Source organism: Gorilla gorilla, chromosome 10 (genome assembly GCF_029281585.2).
Source record: "Gorilla gorilla gorilla isolate KB3781 chromosome 10, NHGRI_mGorGor1-v2.1_pri, whole genome shotgun sequence".
Lineage (NCBI taxonomy): Eukaryota > Metazoa > Chordata > Mammalia > Primates > Hominidae > Gorilla > Gorilla gorilla.
Genome location: NC_073234.2, coordinates 143,120,802 through 143,134,245, shown reverse-complemented (window position 1 = coordinate 143,134,245; position 13,444 = coordinate 143,120,802). Strand labels below are relative to the sequence as shown.

Here is a 13,444-nt window from a genome sequence, read left to right as displayed (position 1 = left end):
CCCTGGACTGTGAGCACACTGTGGGCTGCTCTTGGGCTTAAATTGTCCCTATGCAGTGTCCCTAGAACACAAAGCCAGGCACAGGATGGAGGCTATTTGATTATTTTACAACGCTTTCTGAATTGAAGAGAGCCAAATAGGACATAATAAAACGTAGAAAACAAGAACAAAAGCAAAGATCTCTAAGTCTTAGGTGGAAAGAAACAATCTCAAATTCTCAGCTGGTCTGTTTACACTTATTTAACCCAGATGCTTCCATGAGGAGCAGGAATTGGGCAGGTATGTAATGCTGCCCAAGGGACAGATGGTCTCAGGGACCGCATTTGCCAAAGCATGACTTCATTCTCACCCCACATCGGGGAAGTGTGAGTAGGAAAGGATTCTTCTTCATTAGGTTTTGAAGCACAAAATAAAGATCTATCTGACAGGATGTGACTTCCCTCTTAAAGCTTGAAGGAAGGTTCCCAACAAGTTTGCTTAGTTATTTGGAACATTTAAAGATGGAATTGTTATCCTTCGTATACACAGAGAGGTGAATTGGGGAAGGTGGCATGTGTGCCCACTCTCTCAGGCCACCCCAAAGCCCAGGAAATAGCCTCTGTTCCTTGAACCGGTTCTGCTTATTCAGTGCGAATAAGCTCACCCTGAAGTCAAATGCAGAGATGGCACCTTATTGCTGGGAGAATCCACTTGGTGAGATTCTGTGAAAGGCCACTTTCAAGAACTGGAGCCAAACTGCAACCCTTTTAGGCATTAGGAGGGAGAATTACATTTAAATTTTGAATATTAGATCCAAATCTTTGCTACAGCTTGGCTTAGCTGTAGCGACTTCAGCGAGAGGAGACTGATGAGTGAGTGATTAATCAGGAGGGCTCTAAAGGGAAACTGGCTGGCTGGGAGGGGCTTTGCACAGAGCAAGGACCCTCCAAGCCTCCCTTATGCTCCAGAGATGCCCCTTCTCCTCAGTTCTGGGATAAAGAACAGAAGTAGGGAAGGAAGACAGAGCCTGCCACACCAGCTTCCCCAAAAGTGGCAGAGCTGGCAATGGTAGTTGATAAGGAGGAATTTTAAGCCACTGATAAAAATGCCACTTTAGTTCCTGATACCACTTAGCATGGAGACAGTGGGGCAAACTGAGGCATCCTGTGTGTACTATGAAAAACAAACTCCAAAATAGAACACACAGTTACATCTGTGTGGAAGAAATTACCCAGCAAGAGTACAACATGATTTATCCTCAACCATTATTGCTGGTTACCTCTATGTTAGGTGCTGAAATTGCTGAGGGGAGAAGGGAGAGGGTTAAGGTTAAGGTTAGGATCTTAAGGAGATTTAGTCACACATTAAAAGTTTAATTTTACCTTAAATTATTTAAGTAGTTCAGATGCAATTAAATAGTAATTTAAACAGCTTTTGTAATAATGATTATAAGAATAGTAAAAGGGCAATTTTTACTCAGGTGCAGTGAAACATATTTAAACTGTTTACGAAGTCATTTGCAGGTGGTTCAAAAAATCCATGTCTCCATTGCAAACTCGAAACCAACAATGATCGTTAATTATTTTGCAGGTTCTATAAAGCTACATTAGAGTCCATTACTTATGCAGAATACATGAACAATTCATCTAATTTGGAATAAACAGGACCTTTGTCATGTCTAAGATAAAAGGGCTTGCTGGACCAAGAAATAAAGATGATTGAGGATACTTAAAGGAAATTAAGATAAAAGCATTTTAAAAACAGCTTATTATGGCCGAGGGCATGGTGGCTGATGCCTGTAATCTCAGCACTTTGGGAGGCCGAGGTGAGCAGATCACTTGAGGTCAGGAGTTCAAGACCAGCCTGACCAACATGGTGAAATGCCGTCTCTACCAAAAAATACAAAAATTAGCCAGGCATAGTGGCATGCACCTGTAATTGAAGCTACTTGGGAGGCTGAGGCACGAGAATTGCTTGAACCCGGGAGGCAGAGGTTGCAGTGAGCTGAGATCATGCCATTGCACTCCAGCCTGGGCGACAGTGAGCCTCCATCTCAAAAAATAAATAAATAAAATGATAGAGCATATTATACGTATATACAGGTTAATAATAATAGTAACTACAAAGGCATACGGTTCTGCTAATATTTCTCAAAGGTCACTGTAAATTCCTCCACTTGGATAGCCTTTGCTAAATCTTGGAAATTCAGAGTATGTATTTGCAAGTCCCCAGTGTGCTTTTTTTTGGTATAATTTCCCTAATTAAGAAATTATATGCTGTGAGAATCACTTGGTGAAATTCTATGAAAGGTCACGTATGATTCTGTGAGTGCAAATTTTGTATTCAAAACACAGTCTTCCAGAAGAGGCAGTTCAGGGCAGCGGTTAGGGTCCTGGAATCTGGAGCCAGACAGCCTGAGTCAGATCCCATCTCTCTCTCCTGCCAGCTGGGTGACCTGGAGCCATGTGCTCTGCATCTCTGGGCCTCAGTTTCTTCATTTGCCACTGGGAATGGTGCAAAAGCCTGCCTCACAGGTTTGTTGTGAAAACTAAATGAGCCAATATTAACAGTATCTTCCCCACGTAAGAAGCACCATATGAAGATTAGCTTTATTTTTATTATCCGATGCCATAAAAATACTGTTCATGGCTGTACTCCTGGCCCATCTGCCAATGAAATCTCTTAATATTGAATGTGATCTGCAGCATTGAGGGAGCAATGTGCCTAGAGACCATTTTCATTTGCTGTTGCTGCTGTAATAAATCACCATAAATCCAGCAGCCTAAACACACACACACACACACACACACACACAATTTATGATTGTGTAGTTCTTTTTTTTATTTATTTTTATTTTTTGAGATAGAGTCTCTCTCTGTCGTCCATGCTGGAGTGCACTGGTGCAACCTCTGTTCACTGCAACCTCTGCCTCCTGGGTTCAAGCGATTCTCCTGCCTCAGCCTCCCAAGTAGCTGGGACTATAGGCATGTGCCACCAGGCCTGGCTAATTTTTGTATTTTTAGTAGAGATGGGGTTTCACCGTGTTGGCCAGGCTGGTCTCGAACTCCTGACCTCAGGTGATCTGCCCGCCTTGGCCTCCCAAAATGTTGGGATTACAGGCGTGAGCCACCACTCCTGGCCTTACTATCCTATAGTTCTAAAGGTCAGAAGTCCTTAGATTATGGTACAAGCAGGGCTGCGTTTCATCTGGAGGCTCTAGCGGAGAATCCATCTGCGTGTTTCTCCCAGCTTTCAGAAGCGCCACATTCCTTGGTTCCTGCCCTCGCATCATCTCTGACTGACCCTCCTGCCCACTCTTACAAGGAGCCTTGGGATCACATGGTCGCTGTATGAGTCGCATTAGTTTTGCATTGCTATAAAGAAATACCTGAGACTGGGTAATTTATAAAGAAAAGAGGCTTAATTGGCTCCCAGTTCCACAGGATGTACAAGAAGCATGATGCCGGCAGCTGCTTGCCTTCTGGGGAGGCCTCAGGAAATTTTCAATCATGGCGGATGGTGAAGGGGAAACAGGCACATCTGACATGGCAAGAGCAGGAGGCAAGGCGGGTGGGGTGGGGTCGGGTCAGGGGTGGGGAGGCAAAGCGGGGGCGGTGGGGGATGTGGGTAGAGGCCAGGTGTGGGGAGGCAGGGCGGGGGAGAGGCGAGGCAAGGCAGGGGCGGGGGTGGGAGGGGTAGAGGCAAGGTGGGAGGAGGTGAAGCGGGGGAAGTGAGGCGGGGGGAGGCAAGGGGCGGGGAGGCGAGGCGGGGGAGGTGCCATGCACTTTTAAATGATCAGATCTCAGGAGAACTCCCTCAGGATCATGAGAATAGCACCAAGAGGGAAATCTGCCTCCCACCAGGCCCCACCTCCAACACTGGGATTTACAATTTGACATGAGATTTGGGCGACAACACAGATCAAAACCATGTCAGTGGCCCATGGATCATCCAGGATCATCTCTCCCATAGCAAAATCCTTTTCTTAAGCAAATCTGCGAAGTCTCGTTTTCCACGTACAGTAAGGTATTCGCAGGTTCTGGGGATTCGGTCGTGGACATCTTCAGAGGACCATTATTCCACCTAGCACAGGGACATGCTTTCTCAAGCCCTTTATTTCACCCCTTTTTCCTAAACCTGCTCCTCCCCCTCCCAGTCTTCCTCATCCCAGTAAATGCCAGCAGCCTTACTCAATGCATCTTTAACTACCAAGAAAAAAAAATGGCCATGACTCTGATAAATTTCTCAAAGTCATGAGAGCCTCAACTGATATTTAAATAAAAACTTGCCTATTAAGCAAATGCACATTAGAAGAAAAAAGGAATAAACAGATGTCTCTCATTAACAAAAGAAGGGCTTTTATTTTTACCCAACTTTACTTTTATTGCCCTCCTAAATGCTCATCCCTAAATGGAATGAAATGAAGAATTCAGCTAAATAATAAATTCTTTCAAGTTTCAAGATGTAGGAGACTCAGTGAAGTTGAGATAAAGGGCACCGCAGCTCGGCCGGAGGCTGGCCAAGGAGACAGCTGCCACGTCCAACTTGTTCTGGGATCATACGACTCTCAACATCTTATTCAAATGAAACAATTTCCCTAAAGCAGACTGCATGGATTCAGCCAGGGTCAGAAGAGCAGGAAGAGCAGGCAGGGCACAGCATTGACCTTGACCCGACCTTGCAGCCACCACCCCATCTGTACTTGGCCCCAGTGCTCAAGAAATTTGCAATGACCCCTGTCATCTCACGGGGCTGGGGACAGCATCCAGGCCCCACAGGGGGCTAGGTAGGTGGTAAGATGAAGCACACTGTGGAATTTCCTAAGACCCATAATTGTATTTGCATTTTAAAAACTTTCCAAAACAACTGTGGACTCTTCCCCTTCACTAGAAATAACCGATCCTATTAGTTTCTCTTCTGCTTACCCATAAAGACCATGGCTTTCAAAAAACGTTTAATTTCCCTTTCACCCCTGACCACACACAGCACAGAAGCCTGGGGAGGGGCATCACTGCCCCCCAAGAGTGCATTCTTGAAAGGTGTGATGACCTCCCTGGCACAGGACCTGGTGAATGCTTCTCCCTGTAAATATCTGCTAAATGAATCAATAAGTAGACTAATAAGTGGATGAAATCTACTTCTCTGAGGATGAAAGACTCATCAAATCAACATGCCCTGCTCAGGAGTGGAAGTGGGTCCACTTCCCACTGGATTATTTTGTGCTGGAAATAATCCAGCACAAACATCCTAATGACTGTAACTTCTGTTCACCCCCCCATGTCTCTGATAAACAGTGAGGGGTGGGGGCTGGGGGAGACTGGGAGGAGAGACCCCTTGCAAAGGGGACTTCTCACCACCATGCTGGCTGCCAGGTAGGAAGAGGAGTCCAGTTACCAGAGCTCCCATCTTCACAAGAAAAGACAGGAGAGCTATATTTTACTTGGGGCCTTCCAGTGTTTATGTGTTGTCAAATAATTCAGTCTTTCTAAACTAACTGAACAGTTTGGCATCTCTGATGTATGCATGGGAAAAACATCCTTAATTTGCCTCTCTGGGAAGTAGATGCTGAAATAGTGTTAGGAGTGCAGGGTGCCGGCAGTTTACTGGAGGCAATACTCATTGTATTAGTCAGGGTTTTCTAAAGGGCCAGGACTAATAGGATGGATGTTTATATGAAGGGGAGATTATTAAGGAGTATTGACTCACACAGTTACAAGGTGAAGTCCCACAATATGCTGTCTGCAAGCTGAGGAGCAAGGAATCTAAGCTGAGGAGCAAGGAAGTCAAATCTTAAAAGGAGGGAAGCCGACAGCGCAGCCTTCAGTCTATGGCTGAAGGCCCCAGAGCCCCTGGCACACCTAAGTCCAAGAGTCCAAAAGCTGAAGAACTTGGAGTCTGATGTTTGAGGGCAGGAAACCTCCAGCATGGGAGAAAGAGGAAGACCAGAAGACTCAGCAAGTAGGTTACTTCCTCCTTCTTCTGCCTGCTTTACTCTAGCTGCGCTGGCAGCTGACTGGATGGTGCCCACCCAGATTGAGGGTGGGTCTGCCTTTCCCAGTCCACCGACTCAAATATTAATCTCCTTTGGCAGCACCCTCACAGACACACCCAGGAATAATACTTTGCATCCTTCAATCCAATCAAGTTGACACTCAATATTAACCATCACACCTCTGAACATTAGAAGAGGGAGGAAGTGGGAAAGGGATCTGACAAAGCCCAAGCCAGCACAGATGGGGCTCCAGCTGTGGGGAGGGGGTTGCCCATTAGAGGAGTGCTGCATTAGAGGGAATGGGTCAGACCCCAACATCTCTGCAGCGCTTTGCTCCATCATCAACCGGCTGCCCGGGAGGAGTGTGGCCTCGGCTCAACAACAGAGGCAGATCTGGACCACCTTAGCAGGTGGGGCCTGTCGGCTACTGAACCCTTGGAGCTAAATGGAAAGGCATAGAAATCTAGGTGGCATTGCTCCACATGGTGGAGCACAAAATGTTTTGCGATGGACCCACTTCCACTCCTGAGCAAGGTGTGTTGATCTGATGAGTCTTTCAGCATCAGAGAAGTAGATTTCATCCACACATTAGTCTACTCATCGATTCATTTAGCAGATATTTACCGGGAGACAACAGTCACCGGGTCCTGTGCCAGGGAGGTCATTGCACCTTTCAAGAACACACGCTCTCGGGGGCAGTGACTCCCCTCCCCAGGCCTCTGTGCTGTGTGTGGTCAGGATTCTGCACAGCACAGAACAGGGCCACTCACTCAGTCTGAGGGCCGGCCTTCCAGGGACATTCACAACCAATCCATCCATTTGACTTCTCTGGTGGCTGAAATCCTGGCTTATCGGAAATTCATAGTGTTACAATGACTGGCCCACACATATTTATCTAAAACACACAACTGACTGCCAAGACCAGTCACATTTCACTTTCAGGGTTGGGTGGTTGATGGAAAGTGGAAATGGAGAGGAGAAAATACCTGGCTGGTATCGTACATTGACTGGCAGAGAGATCAGATCACAGTGCATTTAAATCTGACCTCACTTTTGGAGCAAGTAAAGGGAAAGGAGGAATAGGAATCTTAGCTAAGAAAAGACAGAGACGCCAGCTTATTCATTCAATGTTTCAAAAAATGAGAGCCCCTCTATGTACGCCTTGTGGGTACATTGTGGGTGACAGCAGCAACACCCCCCTGTTTCATGGTGGTGCTTGTCGTCTAGTGAGAAAAGTAATACAATAAATTGTTGAAAAGTAAATGCATAAGATAATATTTGACAATGAGGAATGCTTTGAAGGATATGAAACAGGTTGGTGTGTGAGAAGGACTAGAACTATTGAGAATGACCTGAATGATCCCACAAGAAAAGGGTTCTATGGAAAGGGGATGGCTCAAATGGAAACACCCAGAAGTAGGAACCAGCCTGGGTCATAGAACTGGCACATGGCTGTGTGGTTTGTGGGGAATGGGAGGGTGGAGAGAAGGTCATGGAGGAAGGTGGGCCAGGCACACAGGGTCTCGGGGCCTCTGAGCACTGAGATCCCTTGCTCTTCAGGTGTTAAGAACAAAGGAGCAAGTCCTGGTGTTCAAATACTGTCCCATGATACTGAAGAACAGAGAGCTGAGGAATGCACACCTTCTGGTCCTCATCAAGTCTCCTAAACAGGCTGCCCAACTCACCAACCTGGAAGGAACCTCCTTTCTCCATCCTTGTGCCCTCGTCCCTGGAGCCACAGCTATGAGAACAGGTGTGCACACTGGATCTAGGTGCGACAGGCATATACCCTCTCTGATATGGTTTGGCAGTGTCCCCACCCAAAATCTCATCCTGAATTGTAGTCCCCATAATCCCCACATGTCAAGGGCAAGACCAGGTGGAGATAATGGGATCATGGGGGCAGTTTCCCCCATAGTGTTCTCATGATAGTGAATTCTCACGATATCTGATGGTTTTATGAGCATCTGGCATTTCCTCTGCTTGCCCTCACTCCATCCTGCCGCCCTGTGAAGAAGGTGCCTGCCTCTCGGCCATGAGTGTAAGTTTCCTAAGGCCTCCCCAGCCATGCAGAACTGTGAGTCAATTAAACCTCTTTCCTTTATAAATTACTCAGTCTTGGGTATTTTTTCATAGCAACGTGAAAATGGACTAATACACTCTCCTTTGGAACCCCTGGGCCAGTCAGTGGTACAGAGCTAAGGTCCAACACCAAGGGGACTTGAGGTTATAAGGTATTTGTGAGACCCCCAAACCTAGGAAGGATCAGAACCAGAGCAGATGGAGGAAACGGTCAACAGACAGGGTGGCTAGAAATAAATCATAATAATAATAGACTAGGCTTGCTCAACACCTCATTATAAACCAGACCCCCGAATCTAAGCACCAAGCATTAAGACAGTTAATTGTGGAAGCGAATAATGGCAGATGCTACTGTTATCCTTATTTTACTAATGTGGAAACTGGGCTAATTTGACAATGAAGCAGAAACAGAAGCAAGACAAGATTGTATTCTGCTCCAGGGACAGAGACTGAGAGACCAGCTACCCCCTGCTGCAGTAAAACAAACCTTTGTGTAGGACAAGATACTTCTGGGTTCTCATAGGCCACCTCCATGGCAGCTCCCCATGAGGGAGGGGAGGTCACCCCTCATCCAGCCTTTGACAGCATTGGCTGATTGACAGGCGCAGCCACAGCCTCCCCATTCCACAGTTGGGTATAAAGTGTGGTGGTGCACACTTCCCAGTCATTTCTCAGCCATCATTCTCATTGTGCTTGTCAAGCCTTTTCACTGAGTCTTTAATGGGCATACAGTTTATTTCTCTAGTGTTTTGAACCACCAACTAGCTGTGCAGAAATCTCCTCCTAGGCCAACATTTTTTACGTTATCGCCTGCATTGACCATGATCACGCAGGACCTAACAAGGAGAGATTCTGCTGCAGATGGGGATGTGGGCGACATTTTAATACAACACTTCCAAAAAGCAGACAACATGATGAATAGGTGGTGATAAAATGGTCATCTTGCAGGTGGCTGGATGTAATAAAGTGATGTGTAATGGCCCACCAGAGAGCTTTTCCAAGAGGGAGAATGGATTTCTTGGGAGGGTCAAGGCTCCATCAAAAACCTCATTCCTTCTCAGCATTGAGGGGTTGTCTGCCCTGAAGTGGACTGTTAACCACATTGATTAAAAATATACCAGCTCTTCTCTGAGCACCTATTTGTCTGGTACTGCCTAGGGCTGGGATATATAGCATGGGATATAAAGGTAGATGAAAGCCTCCACTCATGGGGCTTATATTTTAATGGGGGAAGACCGACAATAAACAAGTGTGTAAGTTAAATACATAGTGTATCAGATGACCGTAAGTGCAACTGATAACAGTAAGGCCAGGAAGAGGAAGAGAGTACTTGGTGACTGGGGGTACAATTTTACTGAAAAGGGTTAGGGATTCCTAACTGAGAAAATGACCACCTTGGAACAACTCAGTGTAGCAACTGAAAGACAGAAAAGTAAAATGATGATAATAATGACACTTTCAAAATTATTACTCTGTACTGTGTATTGTCCTAACAATTCAACTCACTGATGCTTTATTTTACAAGTATGGAAATTGAGATAAACACTTAAAAAGCCTTTCCCAAAGTCACACGGGCAATAAGCTGTAAAGACAGACCAGACGTTGACCCAGGCAGTCTGACTCCAGCAAGTGTGACTTGGAGCCCATATCCCACTGTCTTTCATGGAATACGGTAGAGAGTACCTAAGGCCATGAGCCTGCTGCTGTGTAGAGGTTCAAGAGTCCTGCCCTACTGGACTGCTGCTGTGTAGACAAGGCTGCCCTACAGTCTGCTGTGGTGTAGAATGGACTCAAGAGTCTTGCCCTACTGGACTGTTGCTGTGTAGACAGGGCTGTCCTACTGGGTTGCTCTTGTGTAGACAAGGTTCAAGAGTCCTGCCCTACTGCCTGTTGGCCATGTGAACTGGGGACTCATTTGACTTCTCCTTGCTTCCTTGTTAGTATACTGGGGATATTAATAGTTCCTGTATCTCAGGGCTCTTGTGAAGTTAAAATGATTTCATAAATGCAAAGCTCTAAGAAGAGTTCCTGGCCCATGTTAAGTGCTCAATCAAGAATGTTATTCTTGCCAATATCACCATCTAGTCCTTGTTACTTTTTAGGTCACGTGTAGGATGTAGGGAAAGGTATCAACATCATCCTTGGCAGAGAGAAGGTCAGAGATCACCCACCTGTTGTGCCCATGGAGTGTCTCAGGAGTAGGTACATTGCCCCGTTCCTCACTTAGTCACCTAATCAAACACCGTCTGGGGAGGTTGTCCCCAGTGATTTTCCTATTCCTAACCATCAACAGGGATTGAAAGGTCGATGGGATGTGCAAATAGGAGGAAGGTGAGTGCTAGGGTCTGGATGTCTGTGTCCCCCTCAAATTTCTGTTTTGAACCCCTCATTCCCAGGGTGGTGGTATTTGGGGATAGAGCCTTTAAGAGGGGATTAAGTCGTGGGAGTGGAGCCCTTATGAATGGATGAGTGATCTTATGAAAGAGGCCCCAGGGAGGCCCCTTCTGCCCTGTGAGGTTACAGGGAGAAGACAGCGGGTGATTTATGAGGCCGGACACTGAATCTGCTGGTTCCTTGATCTTGGACATTCCAGCCTCCAGACATCTGAGAATACATTTCTGTGGTCTCAGCCACCCGATATATGGTATGAGACTTAGCCCAAACAGACTCAGACAGTGAATCAGATTGAGACCACTGGTAGCTCCCAGTGAGTCCCTTGGCAAGAAACAAGTGCCCCTGTAACCCTATCTCATAAGTTTTGTGGTTTTACACCTTGGAACATTTTCGTAAGTTTACGTAGGACTCAGTTAATGTTCTGGATTTCTACCTGGGTGTGCAGAATTCATAAAGTTCAACCTATATACATTTTCCGCATAAATGTACAAAAAATGAAAGGAAAGATGTAATCACAAAATAATTGAGAAAACAAATCATAGAAGAGGGTGTTCATAGATGTGTCCAAACGAGTGTGTGGTATGCACAGTGACAGGAGTGCTGGCTGCATTGGCTGGTGCAGTTGGGAGGTGGCAGAGCCTCTGGGACATCCTGAGCTTCCAGTCACTGGGCCAGCAATATGGTGTCCACAGACATTCCTGCCCGCTCAGCCTGGCTGGAGAAATGGTGGCACAATTTCCTGTTTCCAGGCTCTACTTCATTCCATTCTACCAGTCTTAATGGATATCTATCCAATCACCAACATGTGTCACTCATTACTTGTGTTAAAAGAAAAACTTCAGCCACATTAAAGTTAAAGGACTTCAATTGAGCAATGAATGATTTGTGAATTGGGCAGCCCCCAGAATCAGCACATTCAGAGAGGTGCCTCCAGGCGTGCCTCATGATGAGAACAAATTTATAGACCAAAATAGTAAAGTGATATACAGAAATTGGAAGTGAGGTACCAAACAGCTGGATTGGTAACAGCTGGACGTTTGCCTTATTTGAACACAGTTTGAACACTCAGCAGTATATGACTGGTTGAAGTATGGCCTCTGGGATTGACCAAGACTCAGCGATTGTTAAAGGCGCATACTGCTCAGTTAGGGTTTCAGTCCTGTCTACCTATTAAGTCGGGTTGCAGTTCATCCACAAGGACTTAATTATAGAAGTACAGAGTCTTTCTCAGGCCATGTTTAGTTTGCTTCAACACTTGAAAATGCTTTATAGCTCCAAGGATCTACTGAATAAAGGCCAATAGCTTAGCTGGAGCCCAGCGGCCCTCCACAGGCAGGCTCCCACCACCAGCCACATCACCCATCCTTCCTCCCCGTGCAGCCTGCTCCAGTCACCCAGGATGACCCGGCATTTCCAGAATACACAATGTTCTTTTTCTGCCTTTCCTAATGATAATAAATTAAACAAGATACAAATTTATCACAATTGCAAGATTTTATGATGATGATTTCCAGTGTGGTGTTGTGTATGATTCTCCCAATAACTTTATACGGTAGGGACCTAACGTTGCTTCCCTTTTGTTTATAAGAAACTTCAGATTTGGGGCTATTCCAAAAAAGCTGGATTTTGCTAAGGTAACAACCCCAAATTTTCCAAGACTTAAAACAACACAGTTGATTTGGCATTGTCACAATGTGAGAGGTCACAGGATCTGTTTCCCGTTGTTCTGTCTCAGGAACTCAGGCTGAAGGAAGCCCCTCCATCCAAAGACTTGGACTTCTCAACCGGAGGTTGCAGGTTCTGCCACAGCAGGAGAGACAGCAGGCTGGTACCTTTCTTTTCAGCCCCAAAGATCATGAGAGCACGTATTATGCTACTCAGAAAAAATATTATCTATTTTACTTTTCCATATACCCTGAATGTGCTCTTTTCTTAGAAGCAAAAAACGAACAATGAATCCCAAGCCCCTGCTGCTGTGTAGATGGGGTTCAAGAGTCCTGCCCTACCAGACATTAGAGAACACAGGAAGAGCCTGGTGCCTGGAGGGGAGAGGGTGTGGCTGCCCTGACGACGGGAAGGAGGGGCCCTCTCTGTGTTTTGAGTGTAGCCCACATGACCTGTTTTCTGCTTTAAAATAAAACATTAAAAGTCCCAATTTCTATTGTTTGTTCCTCCTAGATTCATAGTATGTTAGTTGAGTCAATTACCTGTGTGCATTTTTCTCTTCATCTCTCTTAGGCAAAGTACTGATTTAAATTCAACCCATAGTTACCTGGTCATGTCTGAAGGCCTTGGCCCATCACATTTGAGCGAATGTGGTTAGATAGATGTGTGACGGCTCAATCCCAGACACCTCCACTTAATGCTATTGTGGGTATGGAGAGACACAACTGGAAATATTTGCCAATCTCAGCAAATGTCCTCAAAATGCCCCCCAGGAACACATATGGATTCACTAAATAGTTTTCCAACCATACAGAGTAAGAGACTGAAATTCCATTTTCAGCTACAAATTAACTTGGGGAATTTGGAAATATCCCACGCTATCTGTGAGCTGGAGATCTATGAATTTCAATCTGTCAATATCCACAAATAATTCCAAGACATTTAAAACACACAGACTCGAGAGCTAGGGACATCTGGTTTACCAGGCGTTCTCCCTCCAGCTTAGTGGCTGCACGTGTTCCTGTTGGCTGCTGGGAGCTATGATGGTGTCACACAGGTAGCACGTCTTTCTGCCTGAGTTAAACACATTTAACTCAATCAGTGGAGTTATTGTTCTGAGGCCAAAACGTCTCCATCTCATATCTTCACTTTTGTTTCCCATACAAGTATGATATTAATTTCTAACTCTGAGTGGCAGATTCCTCCCAGAGCTATAAAAACAATGGCAGAAAGAAGAGGAACATTTGCTGAGCACTCCCCAGACGCATCTTTTCATTTCACCAGTCACACCACAGCAGCAGAACAAATATTGCAGGCTCATGTACAGTTCCA

General features: G+C 45.7%; 1 long non-coding RNA gene across 1 annotated transcript; it reads left to right on the top strand.

Moving 5' to 3' along the window:
• Positions 1-7,693: 7,693 nt before the first annotated feature.
• LOC129525764 (uncharacterized) lies at positions 7,694-10,378 on the top strand. Its single transcript, XR_008670230.1, has 3 exons — positions 7,694-7,724; positions 10,156-10,255; positions 10,347-10,378. It is a non-coding gene; the product is annotated as an uncharacterized lncRNA (long non-coding RNA).
• The last annotated feature ends 3,066 nt before the right edge of the window (positions 10,379-13,444 follow it).